At 40.1% G+C, this 27,234-nt stretch overlaps 1 long non-coding RNA gene across 1 annotated transcript in view; it reads left to right on the forward strand.

Annotated features, from left to right (window-relative positions):
• LOC108901537 (uncharacterized) overlaps window positions 1-27,234 on the forward strand; it is a 183,362-nt gene that overhangs the window by 146,900 nt on the left and 9,228 nt on the right. Inside the window, exon 4 of the long non-coding RNA XR_001963927.2 lies at window positions 18,862-18,983. This is a non-coding gene — a long non-coding RNA (uncharacterized LOC108901537). The remainder of the gene's footprint in view (window positions 1-18,861; window positions 18,984-27,234) is intronic.

Genomic DNA, 27,234 nt, shown 5'->3' on the forward strand with positions numbered 1-27,234 from the left:
AAAAGTACTAATTTCACAAAAAATCTCAGCTCTGTGAAGTAACAATGTTTAATTAATAGCTGATGTTAGCTAGTTACTTTTTATCTGCTGCAGTAGCAGGACTATAATATTTCTTTCACCGATGCTAGACATGCTAACTTTCGTAGCTGTTGCATATGTTCATTTCAAGAGTTTGGCATAAAGTGATGGGTGGTGCTCCTGTAGGTGTGAAATCAGGAACGGTATGACAGAAAACATTAGTGGTTTTGAAACCTTGACTTTTTCATACCGTAATATACTTTCAAACTGGTAACCGGCCCATGCCTATACTCTATCTATACTCTGTAAATAAGTTTTACACATACAAACACATTTTTATTTGTATTTTTATTTACTCATACTTCTATGTTACGTATCTGTAAAATACTGACAGACTGTATTTGTTCTCTGACAAAATATGTGATCTTGCAGTAGAGTATGTATTTATAGTGACTACAGCTATATTAAACTTTTTATGGTTATGTTTTGGCACTCATAGACTTCAGATATGTTTATTTAAAACCACGATCCTTGCCTAACCTTAACCATGCTGCTGCAATACCACTGCCATTCATAAATGTAGTGCTTCATTCATTCGAGAAAAAAGAAAAAGTAAAAAGTTGCATCTGAGACATTCCTGCCACAGATTACATTGCCACCACAACATAATTGGTAAAACAGTTCAGTAGAATATGAATGTAATTTGTAGAGACTGGATTGCATCTTCCTCTTCGCTTCCTCTTAGCAGAGGGATAATCTGAGCTGTCATTGTCATGAGAGGACCTTGTTTACTGTAAACTGTGCTCAACATTGTCCTCTGGCAAAAGAAACCATAATAACATTTGGGAAATAAAATCTGGTGAAAATCAGATCAAACAGTCCATGTATTTTATTTAATTTTTTTTCTCTCAGTGAAAATCTGTAAAAAATGAAGACAAACAGCATCTGCCGCACACATCTCTGACAAATCACGGACATATGGTACAGAAATGCTAGTGCACGCGAAAGTAGCTAATTATAGATATGTATTATATGGTGCTAATCAGTTAATCCATGTTAAGTAAACAGGTATGGTACATTTGTTACTAAATATTAGCTTCTCTGACATAGGAAATTATGTTGTTCTCTGGTGTTTTATCTGTATTCGGGCAGTGAGAGGAACTGAAAACTTTAGTTTTTATCTACCCTTTTGAAAATATGTTAAAATGTTACAAGTATCATAAGTAAACCATTACTGTTGGCTGATACTATATTAGACTTTGTTAAACTACAACATTAGACTTTCTCTTCTTGCTAGCTGTATTTCAGAATAGTGTATTATTTGTATGTAATATGGCTAGCTAGCTAATTTTGTAATAGCTAAGTCAAAAACTTGCTACACTACTGCTACTCTGCAAAGCTAGGGTAGTTACCTTTTAGCAGGACTGCAGTGGTGTATATATAACCTTATTAATGATATATAACAAACTAAATAGCCAGGATGTTAGTTTGTCAAAATTAGTGCAGTATATTTTGATTACAGGTAGCAGCTAATGGGAAAATAGTAAGCAAACTTAGCTTTAACCAAAGCTAAATTTGGCTAAAGCTAAGTTACTATACTCCGAACGAGCAACTATAAAGGCTCTGTGAGCAACCATGTTTTTACAACTACGAAGGCAGCATATCTACTGTAGCTGTATTTTGGCTTTGTAGGCCACTGTAGCTTCCAGTGAGGACACTAAGGTAGTGTCCTCTGTAGCCTGTTTTTTTTTTTCTGTGATTTTTATAGCGAGATTTCAGTATCTTTAGCCTTCCATATACTGAAATTATACAACTTAAAGGCAAGTTTTAGGCCAGTTAGAAGCAAAAATAGACTGTGACATTGAGTACTTGTCTATTAAGGCAGCCTACTTGGAAAAACAAGCTGCTGACCAACAGCTAAGACCTAATATGTCACACAGACTCCTACCCATCTGGGTTGGCTGGGTAATAAATTAAATGCTTATCACAAATACACTTCAACAGCTCTTCCTAGCTCATTTGGTCTGTCACAGCACTGTCCCCTCAGCTCTAGCATGACTGAGCTGCCACAGTCCTGGTCCCTGTCAGGCAAGACACACCCACACATTCTCACTCAGCTCATCCCTCGAGCTTCATATCTTCCCCATATGGGACAGATTGAGTTGTGACCACAGCTCGTCTCTCTCATCCTGAATCAAGGCTGCAGAAATCAGCCTCCTTTCACGCTTTCCTGAGGCCACACAACAAGAAGGGGGAAGGCACTGATTGGGCAGCAGATTCTCTCTCCGCACTACTGAGGTCGGATGTAAATCCCCCCGAGTTCGGAGGTCAAGTGTTTTCATCATCTGCGTGGCTATTATTTTACGTGCCATTATCAGCTGTATAATATCCCCGGCTCAGACAGGAAACGGGTGTAGGTGCAAGCGAAGGAAGCGAAGAGACGTGGGTCTTGTATGGCTTGTTGCCCTGCAGCTGTGGTTTGGGTCTCTCTTTCCACCCCCCCCACCCCCTCAGGACCTCACACAAGCCAGTTCACATCCATCCAGTAAGTCCTCACCGTCTCAAACTGTAAAGGAAGCAGCTGCGTTTCATCCTCATAACCGCCGCTGGCAAGATTGAGTGACCATCAATGGGCCCAAAGCGTTACTTCCCTGTCCTCTGACCACAGCTGCTCGGATTTTTGATAAGCTTAGAAGTTTTGGGGCTATTTATTATAACCCAGACTTTGCTTCCCACCAGAAATCACTCCCATCCTTATATCATATCCAACGAGAGGAGCCAAAAGACATTAGCCTTATTGTAACCCAATCCAAGTGTTGCACGTTAGTGCTGATAGAGAGCAGTAAAAGCAGGGGCTCCACCAGTTTCTAATAAGAGCCTCCTCGTTTATATTTATTAGCTGACACTTAGGTATCACTGTGGTTTGGAAATGTTTACCATGAACTGAAGACTCACGCTTTTCTACAAGCTAGGCTACCACTCTCCCACATACGTTGAGGATGTACCTTTACAACACGGAGGAGATGTGCAGATAACAGATAAATTCCTGATTAAGTTAATATAATGTGAATGTTATCTTACCTCCCTGGTTATTAAGAGGCAACAAGAAATATTTTCATTGTTGCGTAGCAGCAAATGGCTGTAAGATGGATGCCAAAGTTATCAGCAGTGCTGACTTGGCAAGGTGCTCAGATTTCTAGACTTAGAAACTTGTTTCATTGCCAAGCAGTATTTTTATTTTACAGTCTTTTGCGTCTGCTCTTCTTGTTGCAAAACCAGGAGTTTATCATTCATGTCAAAAGCAAACGATCTGTCCAAGTTCCTGTCTTTGTTTGTCTGATTGTTTTCCCTCCAGTTTTACCAACAGTAGTAATAGTCTTTATACCTTTTTTATCCTTTTGTTCAGTTGCTTGTTGTAGTTTTAATGGCTAATTTAACATCTGGCCAAAGGAAAACAGTTGAAAATTAAACAAATATTAAAGCAAAATAAAAGTTGAGGTCAGTAAAAATCACAGAATACTTCATGCACCTTTAACTTGCACATAAATAGTAAAACCTAATGATGTGATACAGCTGTAATAGTTGGTGTCACAGCCCACCCAGCTCAAGGCTGGACAAATGAGGGGAGACCACGCATTAGGCGTAACTGAAAATACATTTATTTTACACAACTAAAAGGAAAATTAACATGTAGTCAAACTAAATTCAACAAAACCAAATCTCCCTGATGACCAGACACTGACCACAGGGAGAGGCCTGACCTCAGAGGGTCCTGATAACTAGACTGGGCTTAAGCTATTCAGCTTGACTCTGTTTTCTTGTTGGGTGGCGGTGTAGTTTGTTTTGTTTTCCCCTTTTCCTCAAGAGTCCTTTCCACCATTGTCAATTTTCAGTTAATATTGAAGCTTTGGTAGTTGCTAGGTTTGTCACATTTGTCACATTTATCAACGAAACAATTCAGCTTAAGAGTTATAACAAGTTGTACTGCCACATCAATCTTATTCACGCTCTTTTGTGCTATTTTTTGTGATTGCAGCTAAGTAGAACGTAGCTATCTAGCCACATAGGTAGATTGATGTCCACGAAAACCAACTGGTTAAGGAAACACTACAACTTTGACATCACCTTTTAAGTTGATATGGCAGTATTTAAGTTTCTTACATACACATCAAGCAGTTACAGAGCAATTTTATCATTGGGTTTTTGGCCACCTGACGAATGTTAACTAATTCTGATGGATGTTGTCATTTAATACATTTATGTTCTAAAAATATCAGTTAAAGCCACTTTAAAGATAGGGGACCATCTTCGTTATCTGTACAATAATAACCTCTTGGTTAAGGATAAACAACAACTGCAGTCATTGTTAAAAGAAACTAGTGCTGACAGTTGACAGGCAACAGGAAACAAACAACCACCACCCATGCTGTGTAGCATACAGTATAATAATGATATATAACCCCAAGCTGTTTTTCCCAGTTCTACTGTATCAGATCACCTGAGATGGTCATGGAAAATACTTGAAATCCTGAAAAAAACATCAGTTCTTTCAAATAAAGGACACCTTTTCCAGTAGAGTCATTGTTGGCACGAAATTAAAACCAATTAGAGGGATTGTAATCTGTCAGAAGACAGTCTGTAACTCAGGCTCTTGGTTCAAAAAATCTGACATTTTCATTCACTAGATATCTAATAACGCACTCAGAGAAATACTTTCCAAAGTGGATGAATTGTACTTTGGAATGAAAGCCTTCATTTGTAAACTGCAAGTTATTGAAATAGCCAATAAAAATTATAAATGACCTCGGGAAGGAGAGGCCATGGAGCAGACTGTGCAGGTACGCCGTCTTCACAAGTCATCCACACATTCATGGCTCTTGTGAGGATATTTTCCTGCCAGAACTTGGTCGACTCCAAATTACATTTCAGTGCAAGCAACATGTGGAGGCTCTTTTAGATTGGCAACGCTGACATTAGTTCAAAAAATCATCATCATTTACCATAAAACAAAGTCCTGCTGGTTTAATGCTGATTGACGCCGACATTTCCAAGAGTTATGAGACGTGTGACGGCTGCCCTCGTAACTCCCGTTCATTTTAGCATGTCTGATGACTAAATTTACAAAGATCAGTTTCAAGAAATCCAGACCGTGAACTCTGGTTTGACTTGATTCTTGCCCCAGGTCCTTGCTCCAGCCAGAGAGCTATTTGAGTATCCTTTTTATTAAGTGTGTGCAACCATTAAGTTTTAAGCAAGGGGGGGAAATTACACTGTTGTTACCGTTGAAGGTTTCATGTGGTCGACTGAAATGACCCGTTGTGACCGCGGGGGTAGAGGGCCCGATAAAAACGACAAAGCATGAAACTATAGATCACCCTCTCAAAGCAGGAGTGGTGTTAACCCCTGGAAATCTGGGGAGCTGCAAGGTTCAAAGACTACAGGCCTTGAGTTATTTGTTTAGGGTTGAACTGCACTGAAATGGACCTACTAAGTTACTGGAGCCATAGCTCAACCGTGCCCCCTCTTCCTGGAGAGGTCAGAGGTCACTGTTGCTGTAGAGACCGCACAACAGTGGAGAGGAAAAGTGGTGGTTTTGAAAAGCTGCAAAAGCTGGGGAGTTTCTTTTTGTAGAGCAACAGAGAAAGAAAAAGGAACAGAAAGAAAACTGAATGAACAGTCTGTGGTACAAAACCCCACAAAGCTAATCGTATTATGACCTCATTTTTTTGGCTGGTTTTGATAAATGTCATGGTAGCGTTCGAAATAATGATGTACTGCTCTACTGTATGTCTTACAAAACCACAAAGCATGATTTCTCTACGATGCAGAGAAGACCTTCCCTCCCTCATGTTTGCTGTTTTTTATATAGGTTATCCTAGGTGGCCTCCTGCACCATAAAGATCCTGAAACCACACACACTATAAACTATTTACAGAACCAAAAGGCACATCCGAAAGGAGTTTCCGAGTCTAAATCCTCGGCCATCTTTCCCTCTCTGAATGATATACCTTCAAAATGCACACTGGAGATGAACGTGACTGTCTCTATTTTTACCACTGGCTCACAAGTGCCATTTAAAATAAGAAATTTAAAAGGAAGGCATTATTTTGTTTGGTAAAATGGATTTTATGAACATTTCAACACAGATCGCAGATCCCACCCACTGACACACTCTGCTGGGAAAAGAAACAAAAAGAAAGAATCAATTAAAAATAGTTTAGTAAGTGAACAAAAGTAATGTAAAAAAAAATTAATATGTATGATAACAGATGATTAAAATTGGAATAACTGCTAAACCTGCGTTAAATCTTTTTGAATGTATTCATGTTCATGAATGAACATGAATATCTGACCAAGTATTATGACAATTCAACAGTTTATTTAATTCAGAGAGAAAAAATCAAGATACGTTGTCTGGGAGACATGACTGTGCAACATTTGTGCCAATCCATCCAGCAGATAATGAAATATTTCACCATAAGATTTAAAAACTTTCACCTACAGGTGGCACTACATGACTTCATCTTTGTCAGACCATGAATTTCAAGGCAGTCTATCCTATAGTTGTTGAGATGTTTAGTCTGGAACCATGCTCCTAGTGTAGCTAAAACATTTCCGGTGCATGAAATATTTATTTTTTCTGATGTTTCTCCAATCCTGTGCAAAGCTTAAAGCATCTTTAATCAGTAAAAGTGGTTGATTGTAGTGATGAACCTTAGTTTGTTGTTTAGCTGCATTGACCGCAACTTTTCTTTTTTGGTTGACTCTCATGGCTCTCAGAGAGACCTTCTGGCCGCAACAGGCCACTGTTGACAGAGAAGCAGCTCCAAAAACAGCAGACGAAACAGTCAGAGACTAGCTGGTGAATTAAATTGTGCTAAAGTGGCCAAAAAAATCACTTATCTGCAATTTCAAGAGTTTTACTCCCAAAGGAAACATCGTTTTTGGACTGAAATGCATTGTGGGGCGAGGGTCACAAGCCACGAAAAGGTTGGAACCAGTGCGTCTCCTGTGTGAAAAAGACAGGGATCTGGTGGTGTTGTCACTAGCCTGTGGGGCCTACGTATTAGGTGTCTCATTTCATTTCAGTAATCAAAAACACACGGATCTAATTATCATAATGTCGGCTTATAGCCACTTCTTAGATAAACTATCACCCAAATGCTTCACCCACTGCGGACCTGTTTTTCTTAGCCAATCAATTTCCTAGGCAGCAGTCCGGTATTACTTCCAAGGCTGATCCAACCCTCCCCACGACAGGGCTGCGAACGCCGTCCCGTGTCGTGCTTATTTTGCCTTCCTCCCTGCGTATTTAGGTCTGTTTGTTGATCTTGGTCGCTGCGTCTCCTTTTTCGAGCCTGGACCAAGGTTTCTTTCTTTTTTTTTTTTTGTCTGGCTTTGTCTGGGCCAAGCCTTGACACCGGCTGGACCTCGGGACTGGCTGCTTGCGCTGCAGGCCCAGAATACACAAACGGCGTTGGTCAGAGGGCCCAGCGAGAGGCGAGAGGCAAAACTCTCTGGCTGAGACCACACAGCTGTCAAACCCCGTCTCTCAATGTGCAATTTGAGAGAATTCTGTAAATGCATTCAGGTCAAACAACGACTGCAGTGACTCTGGCCTCTCTCTCTGTTTAACTTTTCCTCAGTACAGCGAAGGGGGAAATACAGGAAGGCCCTCCGTGCTGTGTATTTTTGCAGGAAGTTCAGATAGAAATGGAGGGATCACAGGACCTTGATTCACAACCACAGGGGTCAGTTTAACTAAATAAATGCATGAAAAAAGAGGGCCAATTCTTAAGAGAGAGAAGAAAAGACTGCTGCTGGTGAATAATTTCCTCAACAGAGAAAAAATTGCCCAATTACGTTGGTCTGGAGGTCTCTACTCCCAGAGTGGGAGAGTAAAAATAGTCCACTAGATCTTGGACATTTCAGGATAAAATTGGTATATACTGGCACAGCATTAATAAAACCTCAGAACACGAGTATTGTTGCATTTTTAAACTAATGGGCAGTAATACCGTTTTTATGAATGTTCTGCCTCATTTGAAGTGACTTCTTGGACACTGACGTTGATTTCGGCACTCGAAAGCCTCCGTACGAAATGAGAGCGAGTCCACAGCTCATATTTTCCCTCATTAAGACTTTTCTTCTCCCTCCATGATGTGTTCAGTGTCCTGTTGTGAGCTATTGACTAACACAGAGTGTAATGATGAACAGACAAAGGATGTAGAAAGTGAAGTGTGAAAGTTATCAAAGCTGAGAACTGCCTCCGTGGGATTTGCACCGAGAGGAAAAATAAGTATTTCTAAAAGAATCCAAAAGAAACTAGTTATTACTAAAAATGACTTAAGTACTTCTGTCTTACAAAAACACTGACTGTTTTTCATCATTATGAGGACCAGACCTACTTTTTACACATTACTGGGGGTTTGAAAAGTGAGGAATTAAAACAGTAGATACGTGTAAGTCTGTTTTCTTGCATTAATTGTTCCCACACTCCTGGCTGTCCTGTCCTTAAGAGACAACAAAGAATATTATTTAACATTATTTTCTACTAAGGAAAGTAGCAGCTGTTGGTCTGCTTTTTCTTTTCATTGCAGGTTGGACAATATTTGCTTTTTTTCATCACATCACAGCTGCATTAACCTTAGCCAATCATGACTGCTCAAACCCAGTGGTGAAATTCCCCTAAAAATACATTTTACTGCATACTGCAGACTTTTTTTTATTCTTAAAGGGTAAGGCTGGTGATATTCTATAGCTTTTGTATCGTCAATAAATCCGATTACAAGACTAAAACCAACACTAAATTGATCCTTTCAACAAGACTCGCCTGTGTAGCCAAAGCCTGATACGCCCTGTTCATCTTTGCCATTTATTTATTAGTTAATTTAACAGGGAGAGTGAACATTAAAGTCGCTGTAAATGCTATAAAGATTAAAAATACAAAGTTATTAAGATGTTTTACAAGCATGCAGACCAATTATAGAAAGATAATAAAAAAGGAAAGAGAATATTAATGTTGAAATGAAATGGGGAGTATTAATGTTAAAAGAAATGTGGATTAGCTAAGACAACATTGTGCTGCATTATTGGACACTAATTGAAAAATGCGAAGCAGAAGTACGGCCATAAAAAGAACATGCAGTACATTAAAAACAATAAAAGTAAAACCACATTAAGAGAAATGAGGACAGCAAGAGCTCCATTGTTGTCCAAGAAACTGTGGACACCCACATGTACTGCCCTGCTGCTCACCAGTGTATTAAATGTGTGTTAATCCGCAGCTGAAAATAGTCCCCAACAAAGTCAGTTTTTTTCTGTGAAAACCTACAGTGCGCAGCTGTAAAAATCTTAGAAAAATAAAGAACGAACCTACATATTTAGGACTTGTTTTTAAACCTTTCCATCTTCATCAGATGCAAATGGACTTGGGGCCGAGTCCAGCAGCTTTAGACCGTTTGGGAGGGCCAAAAAGAACTGAGAGACTTGTGCCCATTCGTTTTTGAGTTCCTGTGGGAAGAAAAATATAAAATATTGCAAGCCTCAAGGCCTGGTAACACCAGAGAGGGGCACTGCCAAGTACTTTTTGTCCATTTCTGCAGAGGAAGCTTGTGTGTATTTACTTGAAATTTATTGATTGTGCATTTAATTTTGCTGTTAAATTCTTGCATGACTGAGCTTTCATTCTGTTAACTGTCCTCTTGCAGAAGGAAAAATACAGCTAACAGTGGGAGTTATACAATATCTACATCTGTACGTTCACCCCCGCCAATACTTTTTGTTCTCACTTCGAGGGTCACCCCGCAGTGCCCTTACCGGGTTTTACAAAGACATCACACGTGTTTCCATGTGCCAGAAACCCCAAGAACCAAAATCTGATTTGCAACATCCATCACGTCTTATCGTGAAGTTATTTGCATTCAAGGGGGAAAAAAGAGATGGGAAATCCATAAGCTGTCATCTGGTCCAGCTTCAAAAGTTTCTGTTTCTATTTTTCATATCAAACCTGCTGAAAGATGGGGTATTGTTTGACTTTTTTTTTTTTTGTTATGGAGCTGCTCAACATGAGCTCTTTATGTTTGGAGCCTTCCAGACAGCAATTTATTCGATAATAACAGCAAAATTTGTGTGGTGTTCCAGGAGTTATAAAAGATTTGGAAAGTTTTCTACTGGTTTCACACATTGTCTGTGATGGGAAAAAAAAAGTTTAAGAGGGAAGGAAAGGGCCACCCTGGATGAATTCTCACCCTCTCTCTTTTTCTTAAATGCACACCTCAGCTGGCTCTACCCGGCACGCGAGTCGGCTCTTTCTGCCCCAGAAAACAGAGGAGGCATGTTCGCCATCACTGCAATTACACTCACCAGCAGGTTTACAATGCAGCTGAATTAGTCTTTGGATTAGGTATAGTGCTGCTTTTCTCATTAGGACCTGCTGGCTCTGTTCATTTCATTGTTTCCGGACTCCTGCCTTTGTCCAGGGAGGCTTCTATATAACTGGATTTTGCAATTACGTCACCTTAAGGAGGATTTTTTGAATTACACACTTATTCAGACTTGGTTGGCGTATGAAATGTGTCTAAGATTTCTGGGAAGCATTGTCAGCCTTCTGTTAGTGAGTTTCTGTGTCTGATAAAGTGAAATAGACAAGGGGTCAAACGAGGGGCGTCTTATTTTAAAATAGTACTCAACAGCCGTTTTGGGTTAGTTTTGTATTTTGACATTATGTTACAAAGCTGATACAGCAGATAATCTTCAATTTTCTTTGGTAATTCACAAGTCAGTCTCAACAACTGAACCAGGTTCTGCCTTCTAGTGGAAATTGTGAGATATTCTTTGACTTGGGAAGCTAAATAACAGATATGTTTGGCATTTTATAAAGTTATAAGACTATCTGTTGCTAATTGACAGCAAAGTTGTCTTTTTCCCTTTTCAAAAATGAATAATTTTGTGGATTTTTTTCCAACTTAATGTCCTATAATGATGCGAAATAGTAGAAAAGAACAAAAAACAAAAACAACCATAAAAAAAAAAACATACACAAGTGAGAACTTATGAACTTGAAGCCATTAATGAAAACCACCTCACTTTGTTGTTCATATTGGCTGTTATTCTGAATATAGTAAACATCATTACAGATCTCTCAAAATTGGCTATATTCAGTAGCAAAATCAGTGCTTATCATAACTGTAATCACTTATTAAACTGTCTTTTCTAAGATGATTTTATTGCACAGTGTTACCAGGCACATGCTAATAAAGACATCCTGGCTATGTTGTAAAAGCTAATGTGCTAGCTACCCAACAATCCTGTTACTGTTTCAGGCCATTTGTTTTTTCCCTATTATCTCAACAAATTGTTGGTGAAATTCCTCTGAGAGAACATTAAAGTAAAAATAGACAACTCAGGTTAGAAATAAGACTAAATGGTAGCTAAGACGTTTGCTAATTCATTAGCAAGCTAGTTTGCACACATCATGCTAAGTGAGTGTTAGCATCAGACTCACAGTTCTACTTGTGAGTCTGCAATTTGTATCTATTTATGTATAGAATTATGATTCTTAAAATGCTAATGCTAAAAAATGCTAATGATTTGAGCCTAATTTTAAATTAAGTCTAGTCATTTTTTTAAATCTAGCATTAAATCACAACAGAAGTTATTGTTAGCAGGTCAGAAGGTTTTCTTTCTCCCAACATTCTAGCATCACTGTGAATATGGGTAATGGAGATAAAAAAAAAAGAGCTTTAAGCTAAGTGTAGTCCAGTACATCAAATTATAACATTTGTGTTTATTATTGTAAATGATCCTTTACAAATAAAGATAAATTAAATAAATCCTGCTTAACTTAGATCAGCAACATACTGGTTAACACACCGTAATGTCATCAATCACAATCACTCACTAGTGGTAACCATATAGTCTGATATCATGACTCAAGACTTCAATTTGGATTTCATACAGACAAAAACGTTCACCGTTCTGTAAATGCTACAAAAACAGAAATACAATCTACTTGTCTAGCAGCAGCACTTTTCTCTGGGCAGCAGATGAACATCACTGCTCTTTGTCTCAGCATCACTGCTCTCACATTAACTGCTCTTTGGCTTTCAAAGGGGAACAGCTGGAAAAAATCTCTCTGTATTTGTCAGGGAGTCAGAACATGGTGTGAGTTTTAAAATCCAGTATAAAGACTTGCTCAGGTTTTGAGCCTTGCAAGTTCAATTTGTGCTGTTTTAATCTTGTTCTACACTGAACTTCCCAAAGATCACCTGTCAGTCAAACTGTGAGGGCACTGCCAAGTCTTCTCATTAATTTTCTGTTAATGAAAAGTTTCTTTTCTTCCTCTTCTTCAGCATTGCAGCTCATTCTTGTGTTCGGTACAAACAGTCTGGAAAAGTGAATCACATCACTGTCTGTCAGCCAGTACATTTTTCCTGAGAGGGACCAATCAAAAAGTTGTGTGTTTGGACCAGAGACTGTAAAAGCTTCCATGAACTGGCTGCATTTTGAATCACAATTGTGTTATAGCAATCAGTGATAGAGAGTAGCAAAATGCAGATCTGTTTATTTGAAAATGTCACATTATATAACATTCAGCTGCGATCATTCACTTACTTCTCCTGTAACCTGACCTGGTGTTGCCCAGTGTTCCCATATTCTCACACACACATGCATCTCCGGCCCTGTCTCTATGAGTTTATACTGTAGTTATTTTCTGCAAAAATTACCCTTCTGTAAAAACAGAAAGATTTTTTTTCTCATATGCTCTGGTCCTGCACTGTATTACAACACTTTTGGAAAATACAATCAATATATCATTGTAACTTGCTTTGGACAAAAGCATCGGCCAAATGATTGTAATGCAATGTAATATATCATTGTGTCTTCATGTTTATATCCTATTATCACCTTACGTATGTCTTCCTGGAACACACAAGGCAGATCGTGGGAAAGGGATTCACAGTTATACGAAACATTCACTGTCAAAAACAGTCCTTTTTGAAAATCTGATCAAGGAAATTTCTTCAAATGGCGTCTCTTGTTCAGCCCCATTGTGACGCAATGTTGCCATAGCCGACAAATTTCCAGTGTCAGGCCCAAATATGAATGTCCAGGACGATGAACTGGCCTTGTAATGTGAGATAATGGAACAACAGCAGCATGGCGTCTCGGACAGTCAACGATACTCCAACAAAAAGTCTAGCATGTCAGAATTTTTTGTATTTTCCCACATAGTGTGGCATCTCCTATGATGTGTTCCTTCACGTTGACCAATCCGCTTAAGTCGTGACATCAGGACTGACAAAAATACTGTTTCCAGGTCCAAGTTTGCCAAGGCTCCTCTGTTTTCAAAATGTCACAGTGATGTGTCCTGTGTTTGAATAGATCTGAGTCCAAAAAACCTATTCGGTTGTCATTGTGCGAGAAAGAGAAGTGGAAATGGTTGCAGTTGATAAAATAGGATTAATACAAATTTTAAACAAATTAAGAAACAGAAAGTTTGATGTCAGTGGGTGCTAACATTAACCAGATAACCTAGCTAATGTAAATGCAGGCACCCCTAATATAAGCTGTGGGTTTTACAGGGTGTTTCTTGCTATGAGCCCACATCTTCTTGTTTAGATTGTCAGTCTTTTTCTGTGCTGCCCAGTGAAGGCAAATAAAGCTGGCCTTAGCTAGATGTCTTTGCCCACCTAGGGTGAAAACAGATGGCCTATTCTCGCTATTTTTGAGAACCCAAAATAAGAACTGACAACCAAAACATAGTAGCTAGATTAGCTAGCTAACATTAGCACCCACTGGCATCAAACTTTGTTTTTCTTCATTCAGTTTGAAAACTGTAACTTATCAACTGCAACTAGTGATGTGAACAATGGTTGGTCTGGGTCAAGAATTTATTCCACTGTGAGTTCTCCTTGGTACATGTGCAAAAGTACTTGGCGCTAAAGTTTGTTCTTCCAAGTGTCTTGGAGTTCTTCTGTCTCCTCATGTAATCCCAGACTGACTCCATAAAGAATTTGGGCCTGATCAGATGCCTCCCTTGTGGAGATGGGTGATGGTTGAAAATCTAAACATCTAAAGTGCTCTAAAACGTTTTCTCAGTATTGTATATATTTGTGGGTTTGGGGTACAATGGTAGGTTTAAGCCACACTAGCTGCAAACATTCATGCTTCATATACACAAAGAATCTAATGGCTTTCGTGATCCTCTGACGTTTCCTCCAGTGTCACCATGAGGTTCACATTTGTGGTTTTGAGTCAAATATCTCAACAGCTATCGGATGGATTGCCGTGAAATTTGGTACAGACATTCACATCCCCTTCAGGAAGCATTTAAGTTTGGGGGATCCCTTCACCTTTCATCTAAAGCCATCATCAAGTCAAGATTTTAATTTGTACTGTGTGTAGCAGATGAATGAAGCTTGAGCATCTCTGTACAAATACAACTACGAGTATCTGTCTCTATATCAGTCTTTAGTACAGACCTGTCAGCTTAGGGCAGAACAGGAGGAGCTGAAGGGATGATTTCCATCTGCTACCATGGTCTTGGCCATTTGGTTGCTCCACTGGACTCTTTGTGTCTAACTAAAGGCCGAGAGTAGACGATTGAATTGTCCAGCTGGCCTGTACATTTGAACCCTCCAGCCACATGCCCTCTCCTCTGACCTTGACGTTTGCATTAGCTTCATGCTTCAATTGAACACACTGAATTTAGACTTTGAAGCCGTACCAGCTCTCTGGGCTTCAACTCCACTTCTGAGGAAAAAACCTGTTAGAAATTGTGATCTAAGATCCCCCCACCCCGGTTTTTTTTTGGCTTCTGGTGCCATAATCAGCATGGTGTGGGCTTGTGACCCAATCACTGATCCCAGAGCAGATTGAAGACAGGTTCTGGACCAGCTCTTTATAGAGGTCACATCGTATTTTTGGGAATGCAGCCACCCTTCAATCCTCTCCAATCCATGTTACATCAAAGCGGCAAGTCCTCTACCCCTCGCCAGTGTACAATATGCTACAGTATGCATTGGCCTTTATTCAAACCCTCACTAATTACCTCCAAAGCTTAGTGGGGATGGTCTGTTGTTTGAAAACACTTGTTTCTTTGGTAACTGTGCAAACCTTGTATGGTGTGCTACAACAAACACAGAACTCCCTGATAGATGTTCGACTGTAGATTACAGATTGCAGATGAGATTGTGTAAATTACATTCTAAGCTCATGCTTATGTGATTTGTAATCAGATTTGAGTTCAGTTTAGTGTGTGTATTTTTTTTTTTTAACAAAAATGTTCCTTGGAGAGTTTTGGAAAGGGTCCAAGTACAGTACAATTGGAGTTAATTACTGAAAGGATAACATACGATAAGACCAGGGGTCAGAGGACCTAAAAAATGTCACTGAACGAAAACACAAAATGACCACAAGTAGACAGAAAATGACCAAAAAGGGACAGCAACTGGCAGGGAACTAAAGCCAACTAAATAAGAGACACAATATTGCCACAAAGTGACAAAACTGACAACAAAGAGACACAAAACAACCACAGAGACACAAAATTACCACAAAAGGACATAAAACAACCACAAAGGGGTGAAAACTGACTAAAAATGGACCCAAAATAACCAAAAGGGAACAGGAAATGACTAGAACCAACCACAAAAAGACACAAAATGATTGCAAATGGACATAAAACAACTACACAGGGACACAAAACGGTATAAAATGACTAGAAGGGGACTGAAACCAACCACAAAGCGACAAAAACAGCCGCACAGACACAAAACTTACCACAAATAGACCTAAAGTGATTAAAAAGGAACATAAAGCGATTTTAAGGGACAAAAACCGAGCGCAAAGACATACAAAACTGCCACAAAGGGGCAAAAGTGACCACAAATAAATCCAAAATGACCAAAAACAGACACAAAACAACAAAAAAGGTTCAGAACCCAACCACCAAGGAAAATGAAACAGCCAGAGAGAGACATAAAATACCCACAAAGGGACAAAAAACAGGGACAGAGACACAATACAACCACAAAGAGATACAAATTTACCCAAAACCCACAACTCCCAGCTCCACACCCAGACGCCTCTTCCTCTCTTTTACAGCCAGACATTCTCCAACCTGTCTGGGGACCAGGAGTAAACCACCACCCCTTGACACCAATCCATACAGGTTAATTGACAATGAAAATACCTGGAGGGAAAACAGCTGTTTATGAAGTCAAGATTCAAACCTGCCCATATAGGATTATTAAAAAAAAGAGCCAATGGGCACGCCGCAAAGAAAATACCTTGGCCTGCAGATGAATAGGTATTCTTTCTTCTTCTTGAACATGTTGTTTTTCTTTGGGGAGCTTGTGGTCTTGAAGTGCTTTGGACCACAGCTCCGAGGCAATTTAATGGATGTACAGCAGCCGCACTGTGCAGAAAATAGTATTAAAATATGTTCCCTGTGTTTTGATACCTAAATTGAGGCTTCAGGCTATGGTGCACCAGCATGTGCGTCGGTGGCATTTCAAAAACTCGCCTGCCTGCTGCAGTGACACGAGGGGCAGTTTTCTTGGCCAGCGGTGTCGAGAAATGGCAGTCCAACGAGCACTTGCTCTTGCTCTCAGCAGCGCTCTTTTACGATCACAGAGGAGCGCTTTTGTAGCCAGGAAACATTGGAGCAGATTTATGACCCTGCGGCTTCATTTTGTTGCCTGATGCTTGAGAATGTTGCCGCTGGCTAAAAATCTCGTCTTGTGCATTGCCACCCTCGAGATTCGGCTTATGGATTGAATTAACTAACCAAACACAAACTGAGACAAGAGACTTGACGTATATGGAGAACGACAGCAGAACGCATGCTCGTTCACTGGTTACAGATCCTCATCCAAACCACTTATTTTTGGATGATGGGTAAACAAAATCTAACATGATGTTATTCAGCATTTTGCCCTTTTCTCTCCCTGTTGTTTTTGCTGAAGGCTTCTGAGCTCATTCCCAGATATTATCACCATTTACCATCACCAAAGGGGTTAAAAAACGAGAAGAGAAACCATACGGCAAGCCTGCAGGTCTTTGTTTCCATAACAATACTGCAGATACACATCCACCCCCTTCTCTGTAATCAAGGGTTTACTCGCAGCTGCTTGTTTTGACAGCGTTGCATCAATTGTTTTGACAGCGGCTAAACTTTTCAACCATTCGGCTCTTTTTTTTTTCCATTTTCTAATGTCTGTGTTACGATCATCTGCTCATCAAACTGCAGTGGCGCCAATATCCTTACTGTTGCTGATCAAGTACACACAACATGTTTAATGCTGCCAGCCCATGTCTGTGATAGTTTACACCAACAGAGAGGAGAGGCTCAGAGAAAACGGGGAATAGAGGAATAGAGGTCAGTTTATACGCTGTTGTAGTTCTTCACAAGTGGTTTCCACTTGTCTTGAAGTTTGTTTGAGTTGTATAATCTATCATATTTAAAGTTTATCATTTTGTCATAGTGCACTTAAGAGGAAAACTACGGTTTATTACACTTTTTGTTTTGTCTTCACCCACTCTGTTCGTCTGTGTCTGTCGATTATGATGATGTTTAATGTCATCTCATGTGGCGCTCCGAGACAAAAATCTTGACGCAGTCTGTACCTGAGATCACTTAATGAACATGATCTGAGCTAAAAGGCTAAATACTAACACAGGAGGGCAGATGGAAGGAGCTAAATATCTTATAGTGCGTTCCAGGTGTAGCAGCGAGGATGCAGAGCTCAGCTGTATTCAGACCACATTAGAACCCAGACTGTCTCTTCATGTAACCCCAGGCTGACCTCATGATGTCGGGACCGATCGGACGCCTCCCTGATGCTTTAGATGTATTTAAAGTGCCTAAAACTCTTGCACAGTACTGTACACTTAACTCTAAAATAAAGCGAGCACACGTGTAATGTTGCTAATAAACTCAAACCTGTGAGTGCACAGCTGACATGGTAGTAACACAGAGTTATCTTAACAGTGAGGATGCTTCGCGTCACATCAATTTTAAGTCAAGTTTAAATTGGAACACTTTATTTTATAGGTCCATCATTTCCTTATAACTTCTCGACAGTTTCCTGGAATGAACCAGATAGTTTGGTCCTAATCACAAGAAAAATAGAGACAAAGATCTGAGACTGTTAGTTTTATAAGTTCAGTTTGTTGTGTTGAGTTTATTATTGATTTTCCATGAAGGAAACTTTGCAATTTAAACCCCGGTGAATATTTATTACTTATTCATTTATTATTGGAAACGTCTTTGTGGTTATCTCACCTGCTGTCCTCTGAATAATAGCATTAGCATTAGCTCAAAATTCAGAAATAACTGTACTCTTTTCTGTACCTGTCATTAGTATCACATTACATGGTTCATTCCAGGTAGTATTTTAGGAGGTTATCTGGAAATTAACAGACCTGTGTTACCTGAAAATCAACTTTCATTTTTCCAATTATGTCTAAAGTCTAAAACACAAACAGAGGCTGTAATGTAAGGTACATAGGAGTTGTAGTAAATGAGCAAAATTACAGGTATGCTTCTCTGATTTTCACTTCCTGCCTGTTGGGAGAGGGGACCCTTCTCTTTATGGCAGCAATTTAGGCTCATGAGACTTTTATTTTTGCTGTTGTAACGTTATATTATGATTAAATGTTACTCGCAGATGAAAAGAATGTTTTTAATTTTCTGAATCATCGTTGTCCAGCACAGAGCTGCAGAGCCAGGCGCTGCAGTGGTAAGAAATACAACTGCTATGACAGTGACACATGTATCTTCAATTTTATGGCTTTTCGCTCATCTCACTCTTCATTTTTTCCCCCTACGTGCAGCAGTCCTGCTGTGTTTCTGACAGTCCTGACACCGAGGCATCGTGAGAACACGAGTTAAACCTGCCGTCCTGTCTCGTCTCTGACGGAGGCCTCAAGAGTCAGAAAAAAGTGGATCGACTTTGGTGAGTGCAGCTCCACCGAGCAGAAGTTAAGACGGGTAGCTTAAAGAAAGTACCATCTTACATCTGCCTCGTCTCACATCGCTCTCGTTTTTTTCTCCATCCGTCATTCCTTTGTATCGCGGTTGCCATTCGTTTGGAACGTCTCGGGATCGTCTTTTCCATTCCCAGACAGCTGGAGCGAGTTACTGGCTGCTTGGCGATCGGGCCAGCGGGAGAGGAAGGGGGGAGTCGGGGGTGGGAGGTGGAGGGGGATGCAGATGGTTCAATTCTCATGTCACCCTGTCTGCTTGGCAGAGACGTCAGGGAGCAAGTGGAGAAGGATTTACTCACACACACATAACATATATATATATACATACACAAATAGGATCCAGTGAATACACAGTCACGCATGCATGTGTGGGGAGCTTTCACACACATTTTTTCCATTTACATTGTCGGCTTTTACTTGACACTCGCATCCAGAGACACTTGAACAGAGTGCAGAATGAGCTTCAGTTCAAGCCACCGAAATGAGGAACACAAAATGTCTCAGCCCCGACAAGAAGCACAACAACATATTGAAGGGGATTAGAAACAAACAGGGCGCGCACGAATGTTTCCACTAACAAATCGGTTCTTGTCAAGGTGGAAAAGACACAGAGACAACATTTAGACGACAGATAAGTGGAATAATATGAGGTTCCATTTGTGTCAAAAATGTTGTTTTTGCTTATGTGTATTTTTATATTATCATGTTTTATGTCTAATTCAACTTTAAACTGCACCAGCTATTTACTTGCCAGCAGGTGCTAATGCTAATGGTGGCACCATTAAGACCCCACAAAAATAGCAAAGATAGCTAGAGATGTCCATCTATTTTAACCTTAGCTTTGGCAAAGAGATCCATCTAAAGCTAGCTAGCTTATTAGCCTTAGCAAGAAACATCCTGAGGAACCCATAGCTTATGTTAGGGGTACCTGCTTTTACTAGCAAGTGCTAATGCTAGCCAGCTAGCCTAGCTAACCCACTAGCTAGTAAATAGCTAGTACAGTTTAAAGTTGACTTAACCATAGACAGTATGCACATCGTCATAGATATCCGTAAACATATACATGGACAAAGACAAAAACATAGACATAGTCAGAGACATTAAGCACAAATACATATTTTTGGCACAAAAGGAACAGGAAAAATATCTAGTTATGATTCTGCTGACTGGTATTGTGATAGTGATTTAAGCTGTGCAGTGTTGATCAATTATCAATAATCACAAACTTATCTATGCTATGCTATCTATATATGAGGGGAATCAGATGAAAGGGCCAGTGTTGGGCTGCAGTTAATGCTTATTTTCATTATCAGTGAATCCATGGACTAATTTATTTGATAATTGGATTAATCATTTAATAATAAAAAACAAAGACTGGACATAGTTTTTTGTAAAAATCAGAGCTTTCCAGAGCTCAACGTTTGCTTGTTTTGTCCAACTGCTCAAAACCCCCAAATTACTCAATTTATAATAATTTAAAACAGAGAAAAACAGCAAATCCACAAATATGAAAAGCTGGAACGACCAAATGTTTAGCATTTTTGCTTGATAAACGACTTCAGCAGTTCTGAGATGTGTTATCCGTTTTAATTCTTGCATCGGTGGACCATGTGATTCGCTCCTTTCAAAAGCTCCTTCCCACGCCGCTCGACGGGAGGTCTTACACTGTGCCGCAGAAAAGAAAAGAGAAGAAAAACACACATCAACCTATTAATATTTACCTAATTATGAGCATATTTTTCACATTACAACAACAGTGACCGTGCCACGCACCGCATTTGCACTTTATTCAAAACATACTCTTGGACGTGATGTGTCTGATCTCCATGGGGGTGAGATTTTGGAAAAGCCCTGAAATTACTTTGGAGAGAAAAACAGTTTGTGGGTCTCCCCCTTGTTGCACTCAGAGGCCTTTTTTTTTTTAAGTTTGTTTTTACAAAATGGGCCACGTTACAGTTCTGGGGTAGTTCAGTTTCAGTAATTGTTTGCTGAATGTTTTAAGGTTTGTTGTCATATCTAATTTTGGCAGAAGGGGCAGGCTGCATTCCTGCGGTGCACGACTCGGTCATTGTGCTCGTGGAGACCCCCTCTCCTGCTGGGGAGGAGACTACTGTTTGTGTGTGTGTTGTGTGTGTGTCTGTGCATGTGTGTGTTAACATTACAGACACAGTAGGTGGGAGGTATCCGTTGCAAGAAGACCCTGCTGACAGCTGCAGACAGGTGGGAAACCTTACAATAATATTACACTGCAGTTAAGGGAACGGGTGTGTGTGTGTGATTGAGTGAGTGCATACATGTACATGCTCTACATGCATGTGCATGCGTGTATCTGTGTCAGGTTGCGAGTGTGTATTCATATATCAGTAGATGAGTAAAATTATATCAGTTGACCAACATACTTGGCTCTCAGTTACACCACTGGTGTGACTGCAGAAACATTAACCCTCCCTGCTATAATTTGAGCAGAAATTAAATTTCCTTTTCCTCCAGAAATCAGTAGGAGTATGTGCTTAGTCAAAATTGTAATATATATCACTGACAGCCCTACATTACTGTCCTCCAAAGGCCCTGAATATTTGCTGCTACCGACAGTGTTGATACTAATAATCTGATTTGTGCCCTATCTGTGTGGGCAGAGACTAAAAATATTTAATACTCAGATAAGGAGTTGCGTAAGGATTCACACAGTTTTGGCAGAAGAACAAGAAAACTGCCCATTTTTACCCCCATCAAGGAGGCTATGTTTTCATCTGTTTTTTTGTTGGTTTATGCAAAAAGTACTGAACCGACTGGCATCTAATTTGGTGGAGGAATGGGGAAGAAGCCGAGGAAGAAGCTGTTAAAGTTTTTTACCACTTTGCAACATTGCAAGAAGTCGCATTTTCAACAATTGTTCTGAAATCAATGCTTGTTTCAATAATAAGACGTGGACAGACATGGCTACACCATCTGCTAGCCTTCAAGCCACATCACATAACTATCCTAAACTTGCTTCTTTTATTTGCATGTTTGTAATGGTTTGTACGTAAACAAATAAAACCAGATGCAAAACAAAGAGTGTAGCTAAAAGATTAGGTGCTTTCAGTTACAAAAATTGACACATAGAAGTTTTCTTTCACTTGAAAAAAGTCTGAAATTGGGAACGTTGGGAACAAGTCAACCGTACCAACCCTGACCTCAAAATCCAAGATGGCTGCTCCTCGCATCAACAGTAGTGAAAGCTATAGTTATGTACTGTTGTGTACTCTGTTGTGTACCCTTAGCATTTTTGTCTGGTCTGTGTCTCATTAAATCAATGGCACGCACAGTACTGTCCAACATCTATCTGTGGACGTTGCTACTGTGTTTTTATGTGCAAAATACCCTGTCATTGCTAACAGTGGCTAGCAGTGGCTAACCTAGCTAGAGCAAACCAATCACACAGACATTTACAGCAACTCTGCCTACTGAGAATCAACAAATATGCCCCAAAAACATTTTATTCTCTTTGGGATATGGTTAAAATATTCACAGTAACTAACGAATGATACTTCACACTTCCACACACAAAAATGAGAAGAATTCAAATGTCAGTTTGACTTTAAATTAGCTGCTCAAACAAGAAGAAAAACTTTGATTTAATTAATTTATGTCTCCCACTACTCCCTAGTCCTCCCTCACTACTGAGTAGGTGTGGTGGGTTGTCCTGCTCTAAAATAAGGGCCTGAACCCTAAATAATTTTATTAGTCTGGATATCAGTGGAGAGTTTTAGAGTTAAAGCTGTGAGGACTTTCCCACGGTGATGTGAATAAAATTACAGGAGAAAAATTGAATTCTTGTGATTTTTGTGCATTAAATTTGTCAAATTTATGGATATTGAATATCAGGACATAATCACCGTAACAACTTTCAAAGCTGCTGCCTGGGGAACCGTAACACATGCATGTGTTTCATCCAATGCACCCTGCTGCTTAAGAATCTTCACCTGTGCACCCAGTTCATCTTCTCATTTTACCCTTTCATTATGATGTCCAGGGCTGCTCGGCCTGCTCGACCTGCTCACTGAAAAGAAAAAACTTCACATGCAGGAGAAGCCTATAACTCATGCCAACATGAGTCACAGCAAAACATTAAGTGAAAAGTGAAAAGTATCCCTCAGAAGTGGCTCTTTTTTTTTCTTTTTTTTTTTTTTTTTTTTTGAGTTATCTGCAGCTCTTGAATCTGCTTTACAAATGTGAGCAGGACATCCATAACAGAGCTGTCCCTCACTGGGGTTTTTATGGTGAGATAAAAGAAAATCACAGAGGTTATCTCCAACTCAGCTGACATTCCAAGTCAGAGGATGGTGTTGACTGCAGCACTGCTAATTGAAGACACATTTGAGAGATGTCTCGTCGTGTGCCAAATGGACTTTGACTGACCCGGTAATCCTGGTGCAAGAGGGACCTCCAGTGGTTGGTTTCGTCATGAAGAAAGACACTGCTTCTTTTTTTTTTTTCTTGTGTAAAATACATGTCAAATATGATGAAGAACATACACTTATGACTGAGTGGAGTTCCCTGGAGATCAAAGACAGACATATACCTACATCAGCTGCCTTGATTGCTGTTAATTGAGTGAAAATTTAGACCACATCAGGAAGGTTAAAGTTCATTGACAGTTGTGAGAATTTGACATCTGGACTGCAAAGTGCAGTCTGTGCAACTTCTCCTGAGTGAATTAACAGTTACAGGATTGCTTTAACACTGGAGTTCAGTTTGTAAAAACCTTTTTTTTATGTTGCAAAAGCTCAATTTACTGAAAGGGGGGTAAGATCTCATTGTTTGTAACTGCATACCACAGAAATAAAACGTGACAGGAGAGTTCAAGAAGCCACAACTCATGCTTTTCATAGATCGAGTAATCATGTAATTTACTCAGTCCCAGGTCGAATAAGTATGGACCCGAATATTAGACAACCATGATTATACAAGGTAAAAGTCTAGCCTTAAATATTACCATTAAAGCTGAACATAGATCCAACATTGTCTGTACTCACTTTTACATTGGTGGGGATCATTTTTCAGACTGTCATCGTGATTTTTTGCCACTTGACACAGATGTTTTAGTCCTCTGATGTCCTTTGTGGCAGCAAAACACAAGCCTTCAGGTTAAACTGGGCAAATGAAACTAGGGCCGGAGCTTGTCAAAAACAGCTCTAACCTGGCGGAACATGGACACGGGACTTCTGGGGGTGTCCTGTGGTGTCTAGCACCAGGACATTGGCAGCTGATCGTTTGGGTCCTTTGGGTTCCAGGGTGGGGCCTCCATGGATCTGGCTTGTTCTGAATTATCCCACAGATTGGGATCTGGGGCAGGTACCTGTCTTGTTGATCAACTGATCAATTAATTGACTAATCATTGTAGCTCTAAATGAAACACTTTTAGGACGGACTAACCTCTAACAGAAACACTATAAACAGACTCGAAGACACTTGCTGATCTAGCAACATTAATGCCACAAATAACCAATAATGCAGGACACTGTAGGAGCTGATGTTACAGCAGTACACTCTCAGTTCAAAAACAACATCTAAAGAACAATTTTCCAGGTCTGCGGGTCTTAAAAAGCACAGCACTGTATTGAGTTTCCTTAAATTTCATTTACAAAGATGCCTGCTGTACACGAAGGTCCAGACCTCTGACCTCTGTAGAATTCATATCTGGGCCTTAAATAAATAAAATAGATCCATTTATCCAACCAGTGTCTACATTGGGATTTCATATCTGCAGCCACACTACAATATCTGATTCAATAATGTCCACGTTTCATTGAATGTTTTGATAAAATCAAGGTTAAGATGGTCAGCCTGTCTAATATTATGAGAATAAATGTGAGAATCATTTTTTTGTGAGACTGCTGAATCGTCTGTTTCTGCACAAATTCTTTCTACTGGCTCTTGTCATGTTTGAAAATGTGAGTCTGGGAGTGAAGCTGACTGAGCTTTTTAAAACCAGGCTTTGCCACGGTTTTCATCATGGCTTCACATGCAGAGGAAGATCGTCCTGATTTAAAGAGTACTGACAATTCCTCCTCTTCTTCGTCTTCTTCTATACACAACATGATATATGCCCACCAGGAACCAGGCAGCAGAAGCTTAACTGCTGCTTTAATGGCCAAATGGAGAAAAAGGCAAAGAAAGACATCCCTCCTTCTCTACTGATGTCTGACAAAAACCTTTGACTGTCTTCCCAGGATCCTTCGCAGGCCTCTCACTTCTTGTCTTCTGAGGTGCCAAGAGGATAGCTGGATATAGAAGTGTTGAAAATGCAAAAAAAAGAGAGAAGAGCCAGAGATGGAATAAAGGAAAAAAAAGACTCCAAAACAATCCTGCCGTGGCACACAAAAGGCATTTCAGGTCTGGGAGAAAATAGATCACAGATGTTTCTGCCAAAACCAGAGGAGGAAATGTTTACAACCTGCTGCACCTTGTATACCAACTTAGTGCCAGCAGCACGACTTCATTTCATGCAGGTTTTTGCATTGAAGGAGAAATTCATCAGTTAGAGAGTGACATTAGGTAACACTCCAACAAATATGGAGTGAAAACTTATTCCCTTAAAAGCAAAGTCTGGAGGCAGGTCTGGCATCAGTTCGTCAAGATCTTAAGTCAGATAAAAATCCAGCTCTGCAACCTTTAAAGGAAAGGCTTGACGAGTTCGATGAGAAGATTAATACCACTCTCAAATCTTTCCAATAAGTATGAAGCTATGACCAGCAGATGGTTCGCTTAGCACAAAGACTGGAAATAGGAAAAACAGCGAGCCTGGCTTTGTCCAAACCAGGGCTGGGTGAAATGGCCAGAAAATAAAATCTTATTCTTAAGACCAAACCTTTTAATTAGTTAGTGGAAGGCTGATGATACATTTGGACAGACTTGCTGAGCCTGATGAGTCACACCATCTCCAACCAATGTCTACTCGGCCAGTGCAAACAAGACAACGCAGGCCACCATGAGAGGGCGATGGAAATGGATTGAGCAGAACAACATAACCCGAAACTGGACGCCAGAGGGAAAAGGAAGAAGTGGTCGACCCAAGAACACCTGAACCACACCTGCAGGGTATGATAGATTCTTGCGCAGACCAGACAGGAGTGGAGATCCTTTGTTGCTGCCCTACATGCCACTGGGCATAAAGGGGAGAGTAAGTAAGTGATGACGCATCTGTTGGCTCTAGCAAGGTATAAGTCTTCTTATCTCAGTTTCAGCTTCAGAGAGAATGAGCGCATATCCCAAAATGTCAAACTATGCTTTCAAAAAGGATTGTACTTTGTCTGGATCTGTGCTGTCAAATGCAGACTGTCAGTACATACCTGAAAAGGAATCAACTTTGGCTGACTTGTTGAACTTTCGCCCTCTTTTTTCATCATTTATGCCCCTGAAGGTTTAAAGGAAAAGCTCTCTGTCTTTGTGCCTTTGTCGACATCATCGTCTCATGAATGAGATCATGAAAAGTCGATTTAATAGCCGAAAATCAAATTAAGGTTACAGCTTTCACCTCAATCCATCTGGTCAGCCGGTCATCCTGGAAATCTCCTTTAGAGCAATTTATCAAAATTTAGCAAGAACACTGGTGATATTGACAGTGTAATAACAATGAAATACAGCCACCATAATATCAGTCAAAATGCCTTGCCAGTGTAAACACTCCATAGAGTGGAAAGTATATTTCTCAACATAAAACACATCTGTCTTCCAGACCATTGATATTAGGCTTCATACGACAATAAAGGGAGGCTTTTCCTCCCAGCTGGCCAATGCTGGAACGACCTTGTCGCTGTGCTTCACCTGTGCACTCGATGGTCCGGACGGCTTCGGCAGCCGTCTGGGGCTCAACGCTGCCGCTGCATACACACAAACACACCAAAGTCACCCTTCAGTCACCCCATGTGCTGTAAAATAAGCTGCCGCCACATGCCAACCAAGGGTCAGTGGCGTGTCAACATCTTGCCTCTGTCACGCAAGAAGACACACATGGAGCTACACCCGTTTGCAGCATTACAGCTGGGAGGGACCTTTACTGTCTGCATTTGTTCCCTAACCTCAAACCATTTTCTTTCCAGCTCTACATGCTAAACCACAACTTTTACCTTAAAGTAAACTCGAGTCCAAACCCACAAACGCTCCTTAAAGAAGTGAAGACCAGCCAAAATAGACCTCACTGAAGAAGGAAAACTCACACTGGCTCTCATTTGGATA

Source organism: Lates calcarifer, linkage group LG8 (genome assembly GCF_001640805.2).
Source record: "Lates calcarifer isolate ASB-BC8 linkage group LG8, TLL_Latcal_v3, whole genome shotgun sequence".
Classification (NCBI taxonomy): domain Eukaryota; kingdom Metazoa; phylum Chordata; class Actinopteri; family Centropomidae; genus Lates; species Lates calcarifer.